This window comes from Rutilus rutilus (genome assembly GCF_951802725.1).
Source record: "Rutilus rutilus genome assembly, chromosome: 4".
Taxonomy (NCBI): Eukaryota; Metazoa; Chordata; class Actinopteri; order Cypriniformes; family Leuciscidae; genus Rutilus; species Rutilus rutilus.
The window spans coordinates 17,397,822-17,419,975 of record NC_140212.1 but is presented as its reverse complement, the minus strand read 5'-3'; the positions used below and the strand labels follow the sequence as shown (position 1 = coordinate 17,419,975).

The following is a 22,154-nucleotide window of genomic DNA, read 5'->3' as shown; positions in this document are numbered from 1 at the left end:
ATTTTCTTTAAATAGTTCTTCATAATGTTTTTTTTATTTTAATTTTATTTCAAGTGTCCATCGTTACAGTAGCGCGTCCTGGTTATGATGTTACGTCATCTTCACTTTTACAACGTCATCGTGCTGCTGTATATTCTATTAAATGTTTGTAAACTTCTCGCTACATTTACCTAAATTGTGCTTTTTTTGTTGACACTGAAGGTTTATCTTTCTGTTATCCTTCAGTTTAGTTTGTGTTATCATTAGGCTGTAATCTGGGCTTTGTGGGTGTGCCACAGTTCTGAAATACATCATGACATAACTATTTCCCCAAAAGGCCTGTATCTGAACCTCACAATCACACTGTCATGAATGATGCCAGTTTAGTTAAACAAAGTGCCTTGTCCTTTCTGTTTAGTAACAGACCCATAATTGTAAGCATTCTAGCTTCTTTAAGATTACTGGTTTAGCGTGTGTGTGTGTGTGTGTGTGTGTGTGTGTGTGTGTGTGTGTGTGTGTGTGTGTGACATATCTTCCTTTGACATAGATTTTGCATTTTAAAACCCACCTTCAGTAAATATCTTCTAGAGCAGGGGTTTAGAAGGATGAACCCTCAAGTAGGACAATCCCACGTAAGGGATCCCTTCCTGAAATATAGTATTTGTTGTTCTTAATGTTAAACTTGAAATATTAGTTTTAATCAGTAACAACAAAAATACTAAGATTAATCCCTGATTTACAAACCAGTAGGCTATGTATTGTTAGAAAGCAGAGCGAAACGGTAATAATGTAGAATTTGGTAAATATGACTTTTTCTGTGGAGCCGGTTATTGCCTTAGTTGAGTAAAATATATAATTCTATATAGTTCATAATAACAAACAAAAAAAAAGTCCTCGTATATAATAATAATGAGAACCTTTCTCATAAATATGACTTTACATCTTATTTTCAGAAAAGTTCTATAATATCTTAACGTCTCTTAATGAGAAACTTTCTCATAATGAGTTAACATCTCATAACAAAAAGAAACTTTCTTGTATTAATGATTTAACAGCTCTTAATGAGAAACGTTCTCATAATAATGACTTATCTAAAAATAATGAGAATATTAGAAAGCAGAATGAGACAGTTACAGAATCTTTCCCCTGAAATTTACTATGGAAGCCTGTTTCTGCCTCAGTTGAGTGAAAATATGATTATGTAAGCAATAATAATGATAAACCTCACAACAACGACTTAACATCGTCGGTGTATGAATGAGTGAATGAATGGGTGAATGTGAGACAATATGTAAAGCACTTTGGTGGCCATGGGTCTGTTGAAAGCGCTATATAAATGCAGTCCATTTACCATTTAACATCTCATAATAATGAGAAACTAAGTTATTAATATGAGAAAGTTTCTCATTATGATATAAGTCATTGTTACTAAGTGTAAGTCATAATTATTAGATTATTAGAATAAAATTCTCATTATTGTGATTTACAGAATCATATTTTTACTCAACTTAGGTGAAAACAGGCTTCCATAATGACACCCCCCCCCACCCCCCCATCCTAAATACATGATTAGATGCCTGTATTTTATAAGCATCCCACTGTTCTAGGCTTTGGATGATTATCGTTGAACATTGATATCAAAGTTAGAGGCCCTACATTTCAAAAAGAGGATACATTTGACATACCTTGTTTCATTGCCATGACCCTTGAATATTGCTGTAGGCACAATAAAATCAAGAGATCAATAACTTATATGAAGCACTTTCAGTTACAGCACTCAATTTAAAGTCGCATATTTTAATTCGCCAACCGTCACCTCCCCCTTTGCCCTCAACAGAGAAATGCTTGTTCAGCTTTACAGAGGGTCAATGATGTGCTGTATCATTTGTACAGCAAAAAAACAAACACACTTTATACAAAATATCCAGACCCCTTGGCCTCATAGTGGGAAGTAGCACTTTTGTAATTCTGTGCTTTTATGTTTCTAAATTATGTCTTTCACTGTTTTATTTTTTATTTTATTTGACACCTATTTGACTTGTATTTAGTAGTTAAAAGACATTGTCTAACACTTCTTTCGCCATGTATTTGTTTGTTTCTTTTATTATTTTATGCAATCCAAAACACTATAACCTGCCGCGCTTCGTATCTCTCTGTTCAAATCCTTCCTTCCCGCGCTGCTGTCATTTGCAGACGGAAACCATGACATTACCGTAATAAGCCGTATATTGCCGAAATGCGCATGTTGTCTACTGTCAGGGGCAATTTGAATGGTTTTGATAGTGCAAACAGTTGAAGAGTTACGGTAAAATTAATATAGCTTGCCGGTTTTAAGGGTTAAAAAAATATATATATATATATATGTATATATATACAGTAGGCTACAGGTCAAAAGTTTGGAAACATTACTATTTTTAATGTTTTTGAAAGAAGTTTCTTCTGCTCATCAAGCCTGCATTTATTTGATCAAAAATACAGAAAAAAAAGTAATATTGTGATATATTATTAGAATTTAAAATAATTGGTTTTCAATTTACTATACTTTAAATTATCATTTATTTCTGTGATGCAAAGCTGAATTTTCAGAATCATTACTCCAGTCTATCACATGATCCTTTAGAAATCATTCTAATATGATGATTCATTATCAAAGTTGGAAACAGTTCTGCTGCTTAATATTTTTTCATAACCTGTGATACTTTTTTTGGATACTTTGATGAATAAAAAGTAATTTAAAAAAAAGAAGCAAATGTTTTAAAAATAGAAATCTTTTGTAACAACAATATACACTACTGGTCAGTAATTTGGGGTCAGTAATTTTTTTTCTTTCTTTTTTTGAAATAAATCAATACTTTCATTCAGCAAGGATGTGTTAAATTGATAAAAAGTGATAGTAAAGAAGATTTATATTATTATAAATGTTTTTTTTTTTTTTAATAAATGCAGTTATTTTTAACCTTTTATTCGTCAAATATATTAGGCAGCAGAACGGTTTCCAACACTCATAATAAATCAGAATATTAGAATGATTTCTAAAGGATCATGTGATAGACTGGATGTCACATGTGACACTGAAGACTGGAGTAATTTGCATCACAGGAATAAATTATTTTTTAAAGTGTATTCAAATAGAAAACTATTTTAAGTTGTAATAATATTTCACAATATTACTGGGTTTTTTTCTGTATTTTTGATCAAATAAACGCAGCATTGATAAGCATTAGAGACTTCTTTCAAAAATAAAAAAAACGTAATGTTTCCAAACTTTTGACCTGTACTGTATATATATTTGTTTCAATCATGACAGCTCTCGGAGAGATTGGCATGGTAATGGATAGGGCAATGCTAATGTATTTGGTCTTGGTGGACTATATCTGTTAGCTGTTGCTGCTTCTGCTGTTGATTATTTCTGCTGCCTGCTGCTGCAGAGCAAGTATGGATTTGCTACTGCCATTAGATACACAGACATGCTGCTGCGAGCATGCTATGTAAGATATGTTGCTGCTGCTGCATGAACTGACATAGATAAATCCCGTAGCAGATCTAGGCAGGTGGAGCTGGGGAGGTGGAGGGTTTCAGGGGAACTCTGATAGCGCCCTGTAGGACTAGCCTACAGCAAACACTGAACCAGACTATTTAAATGTTGACCAAGCAATCTCATTGGCTGCAGAATCAGGCCAATCAGCTTGTGCCATGTGGTCATGATGCGATTGCTTGTAGATTGTATGTAAAGAGCCTACCTGTATCAGCCTGCTGCCTCTAGAGTTTCATGGCTTTTTATACACTCACTTAACAGACACCATACTAATACTGTGTTTGACCCCGTTTCACCTTCAGAACTGCCTTAATTCTACGTGGCATTGATTCAACAAGGTGCTGAAAGCATTCTTTAGAAATGTTGGCCCATATTGATAGGATAGCATCTTGCAGTTGATGGAGATTTGTGGGATGCACATCCAGGGCACGAAGCTCCCGTTCCACCACATCCCAAAGATGCTCTATTGGGTTGAGATCTGGTGACTGTGGGGGCCATTTTAGTACAGTGAACTCATTGTCATGTTCAAGAAACCAATTTGAAATGATTGTAGCTTTGTGACATGGTGCATTATCCTGCTGGAAGTAGCCATCAGAGGATGGGTACATGGTGGTCATAAAGGGATGGACATGGTCAGAAACAATGTTCAGGTAGGCCGTGGCATTTAAACGATGCCCAATTGGCACTAAGGGGCCTAAAGTGTGCCAAGAAAACATCCCCCACACCATTACACCACCACCACCAGCCTGCACAGTGGTAACAAGGCATGATGGATCCATGTTCTCATTCTGTTGATGCCAAATTCTGACTCTACCATCTGAATGTCTCAACAGAAATCGAGACTCATCAGACCAGGCAACATTTTTCCAGTCTTCAACTGTCCAATTTTGGTGAGCTCGTGCAAATTGTAGCCTCTTTTTCCTATTTGTAGTGGAGATGAGTGGTACCCGGTGGGGTCTTCTGCTGTTGTAGCCCATCCGCCTCAAGGTTGTGCGTGTTGTGGCTTCACAAATGCTTTGCTGCATACCTCGGTTGTAACGAGTGGTTATTTCAGTCAAAGTTGCTCTTCTATCAGCTTGAATCAGTCGGCCCATTCTCCTCTGACCTCTAGCATCAACAAGGCATTTTCGCCCACAGGACTGCCGCATACTGGATGTTTTTCCCTTTTCACACCATTCTTTGTAAACCCTAGAAATGGTTGTGCGTGAAAATCCCAGTAACTGAGCAGATTGTGAAATACTCAGACCGGCCCGTCTGGCACCAACAACCATGCCACGCTCAAAATTGCTTAAATCACCTTTCTTTCCCATTCTGACATTCAGTTTGGAGTTCAAGAGATTGTCTTGACCAGGACCACACCCCTAAATGCATTGAAGCAACTGCCATGTGATTGGTTGATTAGATAATTGCATTAATGAGAAATTGAATGTATATGTGAGGATTGTTTTAAGTTCACTTAAATTAAAAGTTGTTATGAAAACTTTTAATCATGATTAATCACAGAAAAAAAAACGTGATTAATTGAGTTAAGAAAATGTCATCGATTGACAGCACTAATTATATATATATATATATATATATATATATATATATATATATATATATATATATATACATATATATATAGAGAGAGAGAGAGAGAGAGAGAGAGAGAGAGAGAGAGAGTTTGCGTGTTTGTTTGTTTGCGTGTTTGTTTGTGTGCTATAGATATTATCTATGATTTCATACTGGTAGTTAAAAAGTTAGAATTTTTGTTGAAGCGTTTCATGTAATATTTTTCTTTCTCAAGAGCAGTAGTAGCGGGCCTACTTGATATTCATTGGACACAGTAGTAGGGCAGACACAAAACTGTGGTTGCTGTGGTCAGATGCCTAGGTAAGTACCCTAAGATGAGATGTCTGTAGCATTCATCTGTGAAATAACAGGTTGTGAAACACACACACACACACACATTTACACAGCCTCCTGGGATGACCTGGCCAACTTTTTGATGTCTGGGTTTTAATTTATCAGCTAGACCGTTTGGCGGAATCATTTTTCATATTACTTTGAAATGCTGCAAGGTAACCTTTAAATGTAGTTTTGTTACAATATCATAATTATGGCACTGCACGTTATTGTATTTATGTTTCATTCATCCCCTTGGGTAGAATGATATGAGGTCGACATAAATGATCATCTTTCAGCCGCCAGTTATAATTGTAAATCTAATTTCAGATTAGAAGATGTAATTATAATCATGCCACTGAATTGATGTGTTAATGCGCAATGCTTCTGGTAATTTTCTCTCCTGTTTCCTGTATTTGTTAACCCTGGACTCTGTGTTTGATGTTCCTCTCTTCACCCACTGCTTGACCTACCAATCATAAACCGTTTAGGGCCAGCAGTAGGCCACATGCTAGTTTAAACCACACCAAGAGGTCTGTATAACTGGGATGTGACATCGCATAGATAGCAAGTACACATTTTCTGGTACTCAGCTCATGGGGGTTGGCAACCTTAACTAGAAAGCGTTATTTAAGATAGAAAAAGCCTTGTGATGGAGCCGGCACCACAGCAACCGGAAAGCATGAGATCATACTAGCGTGGTTGTGGCATCTATAAACCTAGGAAGTTTGACATGAGTTTTTAGATCTGTTTCACCAGGCTGAATAAAAAGAAGACGACTATGGCTCATTTTGCACACTTTGTGCTATGTACATGAAGGGTAGTTTAAATAGTGTGGCTTTTTTAAAAAGAGGTGTGCTGTTACTTTAAGTGACTGGACTGGAAACTAGTTGTGACTTGATTATTTGAATTTGTTTACTAAAAAGGTTTACTTGACCTTTCTGCAGGTTACACTTACATTGTTAAATCAGTAGGTGGTGAAAAGTGTCTTCTGTGAGTAATAAGAAATTGAGTCATTGTAGGTCAGTGTAATTGTGTCAGAATTTGCTTTGGTAAATCGTAATTTTGACATGAAAATTCATAGTTGTGAAGATATTCACAAATTCTGAGATACTAAATGATAATTATGACTTTTTATGTCATAATGATTTTCAAGATGTTATATTTAGAGAATTATGAGATACTAAGTCATGAGATAAAAACGTTTAAATTATGACATAGAAAATGAAATTATGAGATAAAATGTCTTGACAAAAATGTATTTTTCATAATTATGACTATTTATTATAAAATGTCAAAATTATTTTTATGTAATAATTATGATTTACCAAAGCATTAATTTTGAAATTATGATACTAATAAGATTAAAAAGACAAATGTTTTGTCATAGTTATGACAACTAAAGTTAAAGTTAAAATTATGAGATAAAGTCATATGAGATAAAGTTTAAATTATGAGTTAAACAGTTGTAATTATGACAAAGTTGAAATTATGAGATACTAAGTCCTAATAAGATTAAAAAGATCATAATTGTTACTTTTTATCTCATAATTTAAACTAAAAGTCATAATTATGACAACGTTGAAATTATGAGATACTAAGTCATAATTAGATAAGGATAAAATTATGTTTTAAAAAGTCATAATTATGACAAAGTTGAAATTATGAGATACTAAGTCCTAATAAGATTAAAAAGATCATAATTGTTACTTTTTATCTCATAATTTAAACTAAAAGTCATAATTATGACAACGTTGAAATTATGAGATACTAAGTCAGAATTAGATAAGGATAAAATTATGTTTTAAAAAGTCATAATTATGACAAAGTTGAAATTATGAGATACTAAGTCATAATGACAAAGTTGAAATTATGTGGGAAAAACAGTCATAATTATGACAGAAAAAGTAAAATGTTTTGCCATAGTTATGACTTGCTATTTTGTTACTATGAATTATCTCATAATTTTAACTTTGTCATAATAATGATGACTATTTATGTTAAGTTATGTATGGTTCTTCTATGGCATCACTCCGAAAACCCCTCTTGGAACCTTTATTTGTTTAGAGTTTAGAATTGATTTTAAACTGATGAACTATAAAAATGGGCAAAAATCCTATAAACTCACATTGAAGCAGCTACCTGAGTAATATCTTTGGATTTGAGCAGGTTAGCAACCACCTAGAAATGACCCAGAATACCCTATCAGTCACCAGCAATGCCCTAGGATTTAGATTCAGAACACCTTAGCAACCGCATAACAACACCCTAACATAATCTCCATAGGCTTTCCGTGAATAACAGTAGGGACTGCCATAGCAGAGGCAGGTGGCTATCATGGCAGTCCCCACTGTTATTCACGGAAAGCCTATAGACCTTATGTAGCTCCGCCCCTTTTCAGCGCTGCGCTCATTGTCTTTTGACTTCCGGTCTGTATTTTCACAGCGTTTTGCGTGTTTATTAATGAACGGCTCGTTCTAAAATCTTCCCGGTCGATTTACATTTGTTAAGTCATCTGCTTTAAACATTACAGTCCTCATGATAACTTTCGTTAACTTTACATTAGGTAAATCCACTTAAAAAGCTAATTACTCCTGGACAGAAATGCCATATAAATATACAGAGCGACCGCAAAACGGAAGTTAAAAGACAATTTTCCAAAGATGGCGGCGCCCTTGTTTCTCTGGTGCATAAGGTCTATAGACCTTATGTAGCCACGCCCCTTTTTAGCGCTGCGCTCCTTGTCTTTTGTCTTCCGGTCTGTATTTTCACAGCGATTTTGCGTATTTATGAATGAACGGCTCGTTTTAAAATCTTCCCGGTCGACCGACATTTGTTAAGACATCTGCTTTAAACATTACAGTCCTCATGATTACTTTCGTTAACTTTACATTAAGTAAACTCCTGGACAGCAATGCCATAGAAATATCCAGAGCGACCGCAAAAACGGAAGTTGAAAGACAATATTCTATCTATAGGTCTATAGCATAGACAGTAAAAGAAATGGACACATTGGATTCAACGGAGAAAAGTGAAGTCAGTTAGAAGCACTCACTTCCTGATGGCTGAGCGTACTGCGCAGACTCAAACTGAGCTTGACGACGTAGATGTGACGTGAGCAACCTGTCTGTCTTCTAGTAGCCATGCCAAGAGAAATCTGCTTCATTCCGTTCCGAAACTTGCTGAGACGGAGAGTGTGAGTAGGAGGTGTCCATGAGCTAGGAGCAGGAGAAACTTTTGCTAAGTATTCTGATGAATTATTTTGTCATTTTGCCTTCACGTCCCCCCGATTGCCCGCGAGCTTCTCCTCCTGTCTATACGGTAATCTCTCTACTGTGCGACAGAGAGTCGCGTGGTTATGACGCAGTCATTCGCCTATTTTTACAAAAACGGCTTCTACGGGGCCATAACGTAAGATACAAGGTAATGGAGCCTTTAATACATTTTCATGTTTCTTTAGAAATAAATAATGGACAAATGGAGTCTTTAAACACCTCAGATGTAAAGTTATTCGCTGTCAAAGTGACGCCAAAATGAATGGGAGTCAATGGAATGCTAACAGCTGGTGGGGGTCTGCTAATCAATGGCGGCGACCGGGGAAGCTTCAATTTTTTACGAAACATTGGCCCCCTGGTCTATAGAGATTATCAAAGAGTACAAGTTCCTAGGGACAATTTTTGACAATCTGCTGAAATTTACTTTTTTGTACGGCAATATATATTTTTAAGTACATACACAATATGTTACATTCAAATTACATTTATATTCAGTGCATTTAATTGTTGTCCTACCATCCTTTCACCATGTTTTAGTAAGATCCTGGATCCTTATAAGGGCATGGGGGATTAAAGCACCACATACAGAGTCAAATACATAACACCTAAAACACAACAAGGTGACAGACAGACAACAGAAGGAAACGAGACGGGACAATATCAGGGCCAAAAAAACCCCAAAAAACTGTCCAGTTGGCAGACGCTGGGACGTATTATTAGTGATTGGGTAGATTGATTAGTGATTTACATTAGGTGGTCACAATTACGTTGTTAAAGGAGAACTCCGGTCAATTTTAACATTGAGCTCATTTTTTTGTACATTTGGAGTGCTGTCAGTACAGAGAACAACGACAAAAATCGGTGTTGCCTACACCGTGTTATCCTCGTTTTAAAATTTGCACCCTGTTGACTTCAATGGGGCAATATTTAAACCTGCTTTTAGCCTCTTAACATCCTTGATGTGTCATTACAAGTGCACAGGTCATGTGAGTGATTCCTTCGGAGTGAACGCGAGTCAATCTGACTGCAGTAGATGTGAAAGATAGGGATAAAAATTATATATTATTATATATATGCAAATACCTGCATTTACATCCTGTTTTCGGTCGAAGTCCATAGTAATCGATTGTCGAGTTCACGCGCATTGGTTTAGTACCTATGATCACGCGCGTGAACTCGACAATCGATTACTATGGACTTCGACCGAAAACAGGATGTAAATACAGGTATTTGCGCTGGCTGAATAAACATCATTTTTATCCCTATCTTTCACATCTACTGCAGTCAGATTGACTCGCGTTCACTCCGAAGGAATCACTCACATGACCTGTGCACTTGTAATGACACATCAAGGATGTTAAGAGGCTAAAAGCAGGTTTAAATATTGCCCCATTGAAGTCAACAGGGTGCAAATTTTAAAAAGAGGATAACACGGTGTAGGCAACACCGATTTTTGTCGTTGTTCTCTGTACTGACAGCACTCCAAATGTACAAAAAAATGAGCTCAATGTTAAAATTGACCGGAGTTCTCCTTTAAAAAGGGTTGGGAAAAGGGTTGGAAAACATGTTATGCATAAGTGTAGATAGTGTATGCTTATTTCTTTATGTGTAAAGTGGTAGCTGCAGGGGCAAAAAAATGAATAAATAAATAAATAAAAAAACAAAAAAAACAAAAACAAAAGCCCTATATAAATAACGTAAAAGAGATAGGAAGAGTGACATTTACTTCTAATACAGAGGAGATATTGAGGAAATACCAGCAGTGGCAGTACCTTTTAAGGAAGCTCAATTCCTTTGGAGTTAGTAAGAACATTCTCACTATCTTCTACTACTCCTACATTGAAAGTGTCATTACATTCTCTATCGTCTGCTGGTTTCATTCTATTAGCCTCCAGAATAGAATTAGTCTGGAGCGCACGGTTAAAGTCTGCTCAAAAATGAGTGGACTCCCTATTAGGGCTCTTTCTATTATAAGTGAACAGCAAACGCTGAGGTTGGCTGGAAGGATTTTACGAGACACTTCACATGTCATGTTCTCTGTTTTTGAGTGGCTTCCTTAAGGGCGATGGCTTCGTTGTCCATGCTGTAGTGGGCGATATGGCAAAAATATCATATCACGATTTTTTTCAGGAAAATCACGATTCATGATTTTATCACAATTCTTTTTCATGTTGGTTTTACTATTTTGTGACTGAGCATTACAGCCAAACTGATGTCCAAATGAAATAAACAGTGCTTTATGTTTTCAGCTACAGTAGGTGTATTTAACAGTAGCATTGAAGAAAGTGTTTAAATGAACAAATATGAAAATAAAACACAACATCAACGTCATTGTATAAATTATACATTGATGCTTAAAAGCTATTTAAGTTCTCAGTCAAGAGCAGTGAGTGATTTCCTCTTTGCGTTTTGTTGTTTAATTAGCATTAAAGGGATAGTTCTCCCAAAATTTACTCTGTCATAATTTACTCTCTCAAGTTGTTTTAAACTCGAATAAGTTCCTTTCTTCTTTTGAAAATAAAAGTTATTTTGAAGGATGTGGGTAACCGAACAATTGATGTACCCCAGTGACTTCCATAGTATATATTTTTGGGGGAAGGACAAGCAGCAGCATGTTTACTATTAGGCTACTGTCTCTTTAAGAGCTGCACGCGACGCGCCTAATATACACGCATTTGACAAACAGATTTTCTCTAAATTTTCTCTGTTTTCTTTCACTTTAGACATAACCGGCTTTGTTTATGTAAACCTTGTGTGTATTTGACAGTATTAGCACAATAACACTCGAAAGATAACTTAGTCCAGTAACTAGGCGCTGTTAGACAGGCTTTTAGTGCCTGTGAGCTTCACGTGTATGCGCTCAGAAACGCGCACGTTAGAACAGCGCATAAGCACGCGAATTAAATGTTTAACCGACAAGGCATTAAAGCACATGGAAATTATGAACTTTTGTGAACTGCAGTGTCCCGTTCCTCCGTGTTAACATTTGATCTGAATATACGTCGCGTTGTACAGTATGTTGGGACAGAGGCGTCAGAACAGCATAGAATCCACGATACTACGATATTTCTTCAAAAGCAGATCGTGGAGACATTTTAATCGTCCACGATCAAAAATCGTGATATCGCACACCCTTAGCTGTAGGACAACCTTTGTTCCAAAATCGGTGCAGCTTTTAAATTCTCAACCATCTCTGTTTACCATGCCGTGACTTTAATTAAAAAAATAAAAGAAATAATGTTACACAGTTATATACATAGGCTATATATTTATGTATTTAATCATTCTTATATATGGTATGGACTTGTTTTTTAGGTATATCCACTTGTAGATTATAATTAATATGTATTCCGTGCACATTGTGCTATTTATTTAATGTATGATGTTTTTATGTATATTGTCTATGGCCTCGTTAATTGCCCCTTGGGGACAATTTCTTCAGAAATTATGAAGTCAGTGTTTGTTTATGGGAGCGCAGGACCAACTACAGTGTATGATATATCTCTGGGAATTGAGCAGACTCTAGCCTCAGGAAAGGCAGGAATGGTTTCCACCCCGTCTAGACAAGTGAAAATGTATTAATGCATCTCATTCATAGTCTCAATCTCCATAGCTGCCTGCCCATGAATCTTGAGTCGTCTTGTCATATGTCTATGTGGGTTCTGTCTCCCAGGTGTTTGCATGGCACCCTGGTGCTTGTGTAGTAATGATGTGCATGCAGTCATCCAGAAATCCTGCAGTGGTCAGGAATACTGGACCTCTGGTGATCTGGAACCGTCTTCCGCCCTCAGCACTTTAGTTATTGTCAGTCTGCATGGTGCAACACCCATGAGAGGGGACGGAGTTTGTGTTAATGGAGAGTCATTACTCTTTTACACCTCCTCCCTCTCTTCATCTCTTAGTCTTTCACTTTCGTTCAAGTGGGAAGTTCTCTCAAGGGAACCAGCTGTGGTGTTTTTAAATGTAGCAGCTGTGAGCCCACTTTTTTCTTCCCCACTTTTTTCTCTTACACACTCTTGATCTGTTCTATATCTAATACATGATCATAGGTTATATATGACATTTCAGAGCAGAACGCACTTGAGGAGCTACTGTATGTAATTCCATGGCCTGAAGGACGGCTATTGCGTTGCCACTTTTAATGACGAATGAATGTTGCTATAGGGCTATTGAGCAATAGGATTTATTTATCTTTTTCTCAGTTCATTTTTATGTGTTACTGGTGAAAGATTATTAAAAACCATTGGAAATTAGAAATTGTATCCAGTGGTCTCCAATGAAGGTATCTCAAGCTGATCCCGGACATGTAAATGCAAATATTATTAAAAATCAGCATATTGTCTTTCCATTTTAGAGGAATTTCTAGGACAGATGAATATTTTGTTGTGTCAAGTACCAATCCATAATAATATAATATTTAATAATACTAATCATGTAATGTTTTGTAATCAAGTTTGACTCTGTATCTAGGCAAAAAATATTTTAGCGATGGAAATAGGTGTCAATGATCAATTTAATAAATAAAAAATACAAATTTATGACATTTTGTGTTTTAAGTGTGATTTACTAAAGCGTGATTTTCGAATTAATGAGATACTAGTCATAATGAGATTATAAGAGCAAATGTGAGAGAAATTATGAGAGAAAGATTATGATTGTCATAATTATGAATTTTTATAATTTAAACTTTGTCATTACGAGTTTTATGTCACAATTACGAATGTTTAATGTGGGTCCTAAAGCTCTTGCCTGATCATAACCATTCTTTTTCCAGTGATATTCCCCTGAGCTTTTCTCTTTTGTAATGTCTCTCAGCCACTCAGATCTCCCTCTTGCTCACTCTCTCTCCTCCCCCATCATGAGTGGACACGCCCCCTACTGCTGATTGGCTACAAGTGTGTTGTGGTGCTCGGGTCCGATTCACTTTCAACATCATTTCTCAGAAATTGTTTACTGCACCTTTAATATCAATACTCTTAGTTTCTGTTCTCAGTTTTGTTCTGTCTACAAATTCTCTGAACTGTAAGTGCAACTGTCACAACTGTTTGCTGGAAAATCAGAACTCTATCGCATGGCTGCAAAATGTAGTTGCTCACCCAAAACATTTAATTCATGCTTCAAAACTTAGTTATTGTGTCAATAAATTGGACAATGCCACCAAAACGAAACGTTTTTTTTTTTTGTCGTGAGCCACATTGGTCAAAATGTTTAGCTGTTTTTACACCATTTGTATACAAATGTCATGTTTTGCATATAACACGTCTAAATAATAAATGTACTGTAAATACAAAAATGTATACAGTACTGCTGTAGCTGCTGCTGTTTTGGGTTGTATGACGTTCCTCTATGTTCAAAAATGGTTTTGATTGTATCTGGGCAAACTCCATATCCCGATTTGTGTAAATTCTTCCAAACTTGATTGGTTGATTAGTATGATTGTGATTCCTATTTCAATGGCAGGGCATTTGCCAACTTAGTAGACATTACAAACATTGCATGTCAGATATTTATGGAATATACATGTTTGTCTGACAGAATTTGAATGGATCATTTGTATGTGATGGCTCACACAATGAAAGAAGGTTTAGATGTTGTAAAGAGTTTGACAATTTCACTGAGAATCAACTCTTCAGTTTTGATCAACAAGCCGTGTGCATTTAGTTATTGTGCAAATTGCAGACTATTGCACTTACTCTTTTGCAGACATGTTCCAAAACTCACATGATTTGCTTAAATCAATAAGAAATTCAAATCTGATGTGAACAAGAACTAATTGTTCATAGATCTGAACTTATTGTTTTGAGAGAAAACAAAATCTCATTGGAGAATTGAGCCAAAAAAAGTTAGAAACAAGCAGCTTTTCCAGCAGAATTAGAGGGAATATTTCAGCCTACATATGTTGAACAATATTGTGATCAATAGCAGGGACCCTTTAAGTCAAAAATGTTTTACCACTGACATTTACCACATGCTTGGCAAATGGATAAATTAAATGCAATTTTATCATTCAATTAAACTACATTTTAAAGCTATTTTAGGATTGATTTATATGTTTTTTTGTGTGTATTTGAATGAATAAATTAATAATAAATTCCAGTTTGTTTGTTTTTTTGCCACTCTCAGTCCTATCTAACAACATTTAATCTCACCCAGGATCAATCCATCCAATAGTATTTGTCTTAACCAAATATCTTGTTTAAATCACTTTGTATTGTATGAGAGCTTTGGGTGGTTTCTCAGTGGCTTATTGGATTTACCTATAATTTGTTTGTGGCTGCTGTAGTGTTTGTGTAAGAGTGAATCATAAGTGAATAAGGGCCAATCCAGTAAAAGCGTGTCTGAGTGGGCCAACAAATCAAGAAGATTTTCTGCCAGAGGATAGCACTGACACTTGTTTTAAAAAGACTTGAGTTACCTTTTTGGCATCATACAGAGTGAAAGCGTATGAAGTTATGTTACTTGCACTTATAGGATGGATAGAGGGATGGATGGATGGATGATGGATTGTTGGATGGGTGGGTAGATGGATGGGTGGGTGGGTAGATAGATAGATAGATAGATAGATAGATAGATAGATAGATAGATGGATAGATGGATAGATGGATGGATGGATGGATGGATGGATGGATGGATGGATGGATGGATGGATGGATGGATGGATTGTTGGATGGGTGAGTAGATGGATGGGTGAGTAGATAGACGGACGGACGGATGGATGGATGGGTGGGTGGGTGTGTAGGGTAGAAAGATAGACAGATAGAAATATGGATGGATGGGTGGATGGTAGATGGTAGATGGGTGAATGGATAGATAGATGGATGGGTGGGTGGATGGATGGATGGATGGATAGATGGATGGTGGGTGGGTAGATGGGTGGATGGATAGATAGATGGATGGGTGGGTGGGTAGATGGGTGAATGGATAGATAGATGGATGGGTGGGTGGATGGATGGATGGATGGATAGATGGATGGGTGGGTGGGTAGATGGGTGGATGGATAGATAGATAGATAGATGGATAGATGGATGGATGGATGGATGGATGGATGGGTGGGTAGATGGATAGATGGATGGATGGATGGGTGGCTGGGTAGATGGATGGGTGGATGGGTAGATGGATGGATGGGTGGATGGGTAGATAAATGGATAGATAGATAGATAGATAGATAGATAGATAGATAGATAGATAGATAGATAGATAGATAGATAGATAGACCTAGACAATGTGCCCTACAGCAGTGTGTGTGTGTGGCTCCATTGCTGCCTTACAGCCATGTCAATTTATCACTCCTTCATGGCTGTCTGCTTGTTCACATACCCTTGCTCAAGGACGTATGATTCATCGGTCTGAATATATCCGATTAGCAGGAACATTTGGGTCGATTTTATTTCACTTTAAATTAAATCACCTACCTTGTGTTGGGACAGTTCAGTTTGAGTGGAACTTAATTTTTTTACATATCCAAGTGTCCATCTCTCGTCATGTCCATTGCTGTGACGGGCATGAAGAAAATAGTTTGCCAGCCAAGAGATCTGATCTCAGTTCTGTGAGAGACATGTCTGAGTCAGACATCATATCTATTGTGTCTCAGGTTGATGGATATCAGTGATGAGCAGCGCTGTAGAGAGAGAGGGATCATTTTGAGTGAAGCTGTCTTCTGAGGCATGTTTGTAGAGGAAAGCGATTGTACAGTTGTATTTGTGGTTGATGATTCATATTTCCTCATGAGGCTGTTACTCAAGGAGTCGGCAGTCCTCCACTTTAATTTGCTATTCCTAAAAGCTTGTAAGATCGAAACTAATTAATTTCTAAGACTCAATGAACGTGTGACTCTTCCTCCCACAAGAGTGCTTTCAGTACATAACAGTTTGGCGTCTTACTAAGGCTAATGATGGAGCAAAACCATGACAGAAGTGTCTTGGGAAACATGATTTTCCTTGCCTACAGTGAAGATGAAGGCTTTGTTTAGAATTATAGCGTACTTGACTGCCTACTATGCAGTATGCATTGAAAAAGACCTATATTTTACAACATACGACATGAGTGAGTATATACACTAGGGGTGTAACAATATATCGTGTCACAATATATATAAATGCAACAATATGTATCGTGGATAGTGATAATATGTATTGCGTATAGTTCACCCAAAATGAAAATTACAGTGCATGAAAAAATTCAAGTTTACAGATTTTTAGTGTCAGTACTACATTAAACTACTATTATATAATGTTGAATATAATGTATAATAATGCAATGGGGGAATATTTGTGGGTCCTGATAATGCCACATGTCTTATGTTACCAGTAAAAAGTGCCCTAGATTATGTTAAACAGAGTGCAAGCATATTCATCTAAAATAATACAGTTTTCAGCTTCAGAATCATGAATATTTTTATTCTGGTGTCACTATTGTCCTGTGCTTTGGGTTACCAGCACCCAATGTAATACCAAATTTAGCATTTTAATCAACAGTTCATTTTTTGTTAACTTTTTATCATATGTCTTTGAGTATCGCAATAATATCGTATAGTGAGTTCAGTATTGTGATATGAATCGAATCGTGACATGAGGGTATCTTTACACCCCTAGTGTACACATTATATATAGGTGCACAATATTTCAATGCCATATTGGCTACTTTCTGTTATATGACACGTATTAGACATTAATTGGCTGATATTGGATATTTAATTGTGCATGCTAATTTCCTCTATACATTTAGATTACATTTGCTGTTAACTAAAGCTCACTAAAGTTCATATTTTTTTAAAAAAATACTTCAATTTTTTCTTACTGCATATTATGTCATGATGCCTAAATTCACTTGTAGCATTTTTTGTTTATTGGTCATAACATAAAATGAATGTTCGGCTTTCTGTATTAGTTTGTGTGCTTGTATTTGCTTCCAACTGTCAGAAATAGAGCGATAAACGGCCAGGGAAAATACTTTGGTGACTCACTGGAAAAAGAATGAACACAATCAATACAAACTTGTGTGTGTGTGTGTGTGTGTGTGTGTCAGGGGATCTTTTTGTAACTCTTTCATTTGAACTGTTATTTATTGCAGAAGGCCAAGGACAAAGTCCTTTCATGCACTCCAAGTTTCATATACAATTAAGATTTATTTCAGTGAAACATTCTGGTTCTGTGACTATTTGCACACTATGTAATGAATGTTTTATACGATTAAGAATTTCTTTTCATAACGGTGAATGAGTACAATAGGTATATTCAGCGCTTACATTCTCAAGGTTCGAGGGGAAAGAAAAAACAGTGATTTAGATTAGATTTGTTCTACATGTGCATGGTTATGATTAATAACTCGGCGGATGTGACAAGCCTAATTGTTACTGTTGCTGGAATTTAAAATGTTTGCCAACTTGCTCTCAAGACTTAAGATATTAAAAATGGGAACACTTGAATTCTTCCTGTAGAAATCAATAGTATCTGCTCAAATTCAGCTTCAGGCACATGGTTTTCTGATGTCATTTCTATGAATCGCAACCTTTCACGGTGAAGACGTCTTTTATCCGAATCTGCCCACCTTGTTGCCGTGCAACTTATTGAGATTCATCTTCAATGGAATAAGAAGTTCTGCAGCTTCTTTTGTTGAGAAAATAACAAGGCATGCTGTACTTTCAACTCTCTCACAGTACTTCCATCATTTTACCATTATGGCACCAAGCTGTTTGTGGTCAGCATGTCCTGCCAACGCAGAACATCTAAAAACAGCTTTACCTCTAACATCACCAGCAAGAACCTGAACTCACAAGGTAGAGAGTCTGGTCAGCTCAGGTCTTTCTCTAAAAAGCTCAACTAGGCTACTTCATCCCATTCTTTTTCCTTATTTAAAGGAATGGCATTTAAACCAAACCAAACATGACACCTTTTTTATTTTTTTGACCAAATTATCTGTTGCATTAGGAGGAAAGAAATTGGAGGAAAAAGTATAAAAATATATATTCTAATGGTTTTGCACACGCTCGCAAAACTTTTGCATCCTCTCATAAAATTATTTTACCTCACATGTACTGTCAGTGTTTCAATGCTGAAACTTCAGTTTTAGTTTGTGAAAATCATTTGATGATCGATGGACTCAAATTGTACTCCACATCAATCTCTTTAGGCCACTATTGAACTCTAGTGTGTCTGTTGTTTAAATAGAGATCTTCTGTGTCGATTAGTGCAATGATAATACCATTCTATTATTGTGTTCCCAAGAAACGTTGCATTTGTTGACACAATCTTTCATCTTTCATCCAATCTTTCTTTTTTTTTTTTTATCCCCGTGTCCCTTTAAGGGGGGTTCATTAAAGTACTTAAATGACATCTAAATCAGTACAGTTTTCTTCCGTGGTGTCATTGGAGTTTTTGTTAACAGGTTTATTTCTTGGCTTTAACCCAAGGTTTATAACAGTGTGTGTGCATGTGTTTAGGGCGTCTTTAAAAAAAAGTGTTCAGTAATTAGATGTTTAGGGAGTACAGCTTTCCTCAGCTGAGCTCACAAAGTCTTTCAGAAATAGGCCATCATGTGCCACAATGCGTCCACTTAAAAATAAAACGCCCGTCTCCCCCTCGACTCACTGTCAGCTTCTTTCCAGCCTCCTCTCCTTCTCCTATTTCCCACATGTTATAACTTCCTCTCTGCGTCAGTTTGTTTTTAATTAATGCCTACTGTATTATCTGAAGTACGTGAGTCCTGTTGTTGGCTTGGCGTAGAACTGAGGAGGCTTTGTTTACCAGCGCTGCGTCTGCTTGTCAAGAGCTCACATGATTAAATAAGTTGATTAACTCAAAACAAGTCTGATTGGAGGTCGGGCCGTCTGGGTTTGAACGGAGGTCAGGGTTTGTACCTACAATAAGTCTCTGAGTGAAGGAGCTCTGAATTAGAATCAGACTGTAATCATAATACAAAGTGCAGCAGAATGCATTGAATAATATTTCTTTATTTGTTTATACAGAGAATTTAATGTTCAGGTCAAACCATTGCACTATTACTGATTTATTGAAATTATTGGGTAAATGATATTTCAGTGGTGTAATACTTAGCTCACTTACCTCACAAGTGCTGTCAGTGTTTCAATGCTGAAACTTTGGTTGAATGAATGGCGATAATGCCATTCTAGAGCACGATTGGCTTATACATTCTGCTCTTCCATTGCTTTGTCCAATTAATCAAACTCTAAACGAGCATTGAATCAATGGTATAGGGTATGAGTGTTGGGTAAGGGTTTAGTATGGACCTGTGATCTACTGTGGTACAATAGGTGGACTGATATTTAGGCCTCTTGGCCCATGTGAGGAGCCTATCTCTGCATACATTACCATGAACGATGGGCTGCCATTGTTCTCACATAAAAGGAACGCGCAGTTATTCTAATGAAACGTGGGAAAGGGGATCACTTTCCTTCTTTTACCTCTCTGCCTCGTTCCTCCATTCACTGTTGGTATGCTGCTGTTTGTGAACTCTATCAGTCCTTCATTTGTCATTCGAGTTAGTTGGCAGCCTGTGTGTGTGTGTGCGCGTGTGTGTGAGTGTGAATACAAATGTATCCAGGTGTTTGGGAATGTGTGTGTGTGTGTGTGGTGAAAACCTTTCTGAACCACATTGTTTACTATGCACTACAAGTTGTACACTTCTACTACACACTAGAGGTATGCATTTTGCTATATTTTGAGTGTGTAATAAAAATAGAAATGCTTTAGTATAGTAAGTAACACTGAAATTCTTGATACCACATAAGCTCTCGTCGCCATCTGTTTGTTTGCGCGTGTCAGCATTTTGCTACATTCATTTCCTTAAAAACTATAATTGCATTCTGATACCAGATACCCGTCGCATCATTGTTTGGATGGAAGAGTTAGCATTTTGCTAAATTCATTACCTTAAATGTAATTGCATCTTAATTTCCTTCTCACATTTTGTTTGCATCTGTAAGCATTAGCATTAAGCTAAATTTATTATAACTAAAGTTGGATGTAAACCATCACAGACTGCACAGGCTGCAAGAGATTGTGGGCAACATTAGCTGAAAAAGCATCCATGGCCTTACAATTTCTTAATGCACTATGATTTGGGACACACTCATTTCTAACTTATATAATATTTAGGAAATGTTATTATAGACCAAGTGTAAGAAAACTCTCAGATATAGTTTTTTTCCAGAATCTTGTAACCTAACAGAGGCAAAGACAAAATCAGATGATCACAGGACATTGAAGTAAACAATAATAAAAAATACGATGTATACTCAAATTACACAGCTAAAATTCACCAGCAGATCAAGCCCATGCTCTATGTTAGTACTCCCAACTTTCTTCTCAGTTTTGAGACAATAGTTATGGGGCTTTAAAGGGTCTTGCTTGTTTTTTAATGTCTGAACTTTTTAATGTCTCTCTCTCTCTCTCTCTCTCTCTCTCTCTCTCCCTCTCTTTTACCCTCACACTCTTTCGTGCTCTTTTAATCTAGGTCTGAAATTTATATTCTATGCTGTTGGCTTGTGGAGAAGTTCAGCCATTGACTTATGTAGGTCAGAAGGTTTAATTGGATCTCGCTTTATTGAAATAGAGCCCTTTGTCTAAACGTGTGTGAATGCAGATGTGCACACACACACTCTGCAAATTGAAGGCTGCTGTAATTAAAAAAAAAAACAAACAATATAATCTTTACCGCATTGCTGGTCCTAGTGCTTAGCGTCCTACAGGAGATGAAAGCATGGAAATGCAAAACAAGCTGAGAGGTTTAGGTTTTGAAATACACTGAGAAATCTCCCCAAGTTGCTGTCAATGAAAGCACCACAGTGTAACCATTATATGGACTTGTACTCTGGGAGTCTAATCAAATATAAAAAGTTATTGTGCTGTAAAAGGTTATTGGTTTGTTGTTTACAAACAGCAGGAGAAATTAAACTTATATTATAATGTTAACACGTATTGTTGGTAGTTATCAGGGGTACATCCCAGGTCCCTTCGTTGCCACACATTGTTATTAGAATGAACACCTAAAAAGTGACTGCTCTACAGCAACTTCATTGTCACCAAAGTCCCTTTCAAGGAATGTCATGTCACTTGGCGGCCATATTTGCAATGGCTTTTGGCAGCTTTTATGGCCATGCAAGACCAATTAATATTTACTTAAAGGTATAGCGGAGGATTTTCCCGAATTTTAGAAAAGAACACTTTTTGAAAAAATGCACATGCTCTACCTGCTCCCGAAAGGGAACGCCTATTAAACGTGTGCACGAGAAAGCATGCACGAGCTAATCATAGCTTACATTAACTTTTACTAGCAGTGATTTTAAATGGATTTCTCCAAATAGCATGCCAAACTTTACCTGTCAAGTAGAAACTTCGCGACTGAGGCATCAGTGGGAAGCCCAACCTGTGTTTTGAGCGCACGCCATCGTGTGAATCGTGTGCACGAACACGTACGACGGCCTTAAGTGTCATATCACCAGAATGATTGACACTTAGGAG

At 36.7% G+C, this 22,154-nt stretch overlaps 1 protein-coding gene across 2 annotated transcripts in view; it reads left to right on the top strand.

The window, feature by feature from the left end:
• Nucleotides 1-22,154, top strand: part of magi2a (membrane associated guanylate kinase, WW and PDZ domain containing 2a) — a 250,463-nt gene that overhangs the window by 957 nt on the left and 227,352 nt on the right. The window lies entirely within an intron of this gene.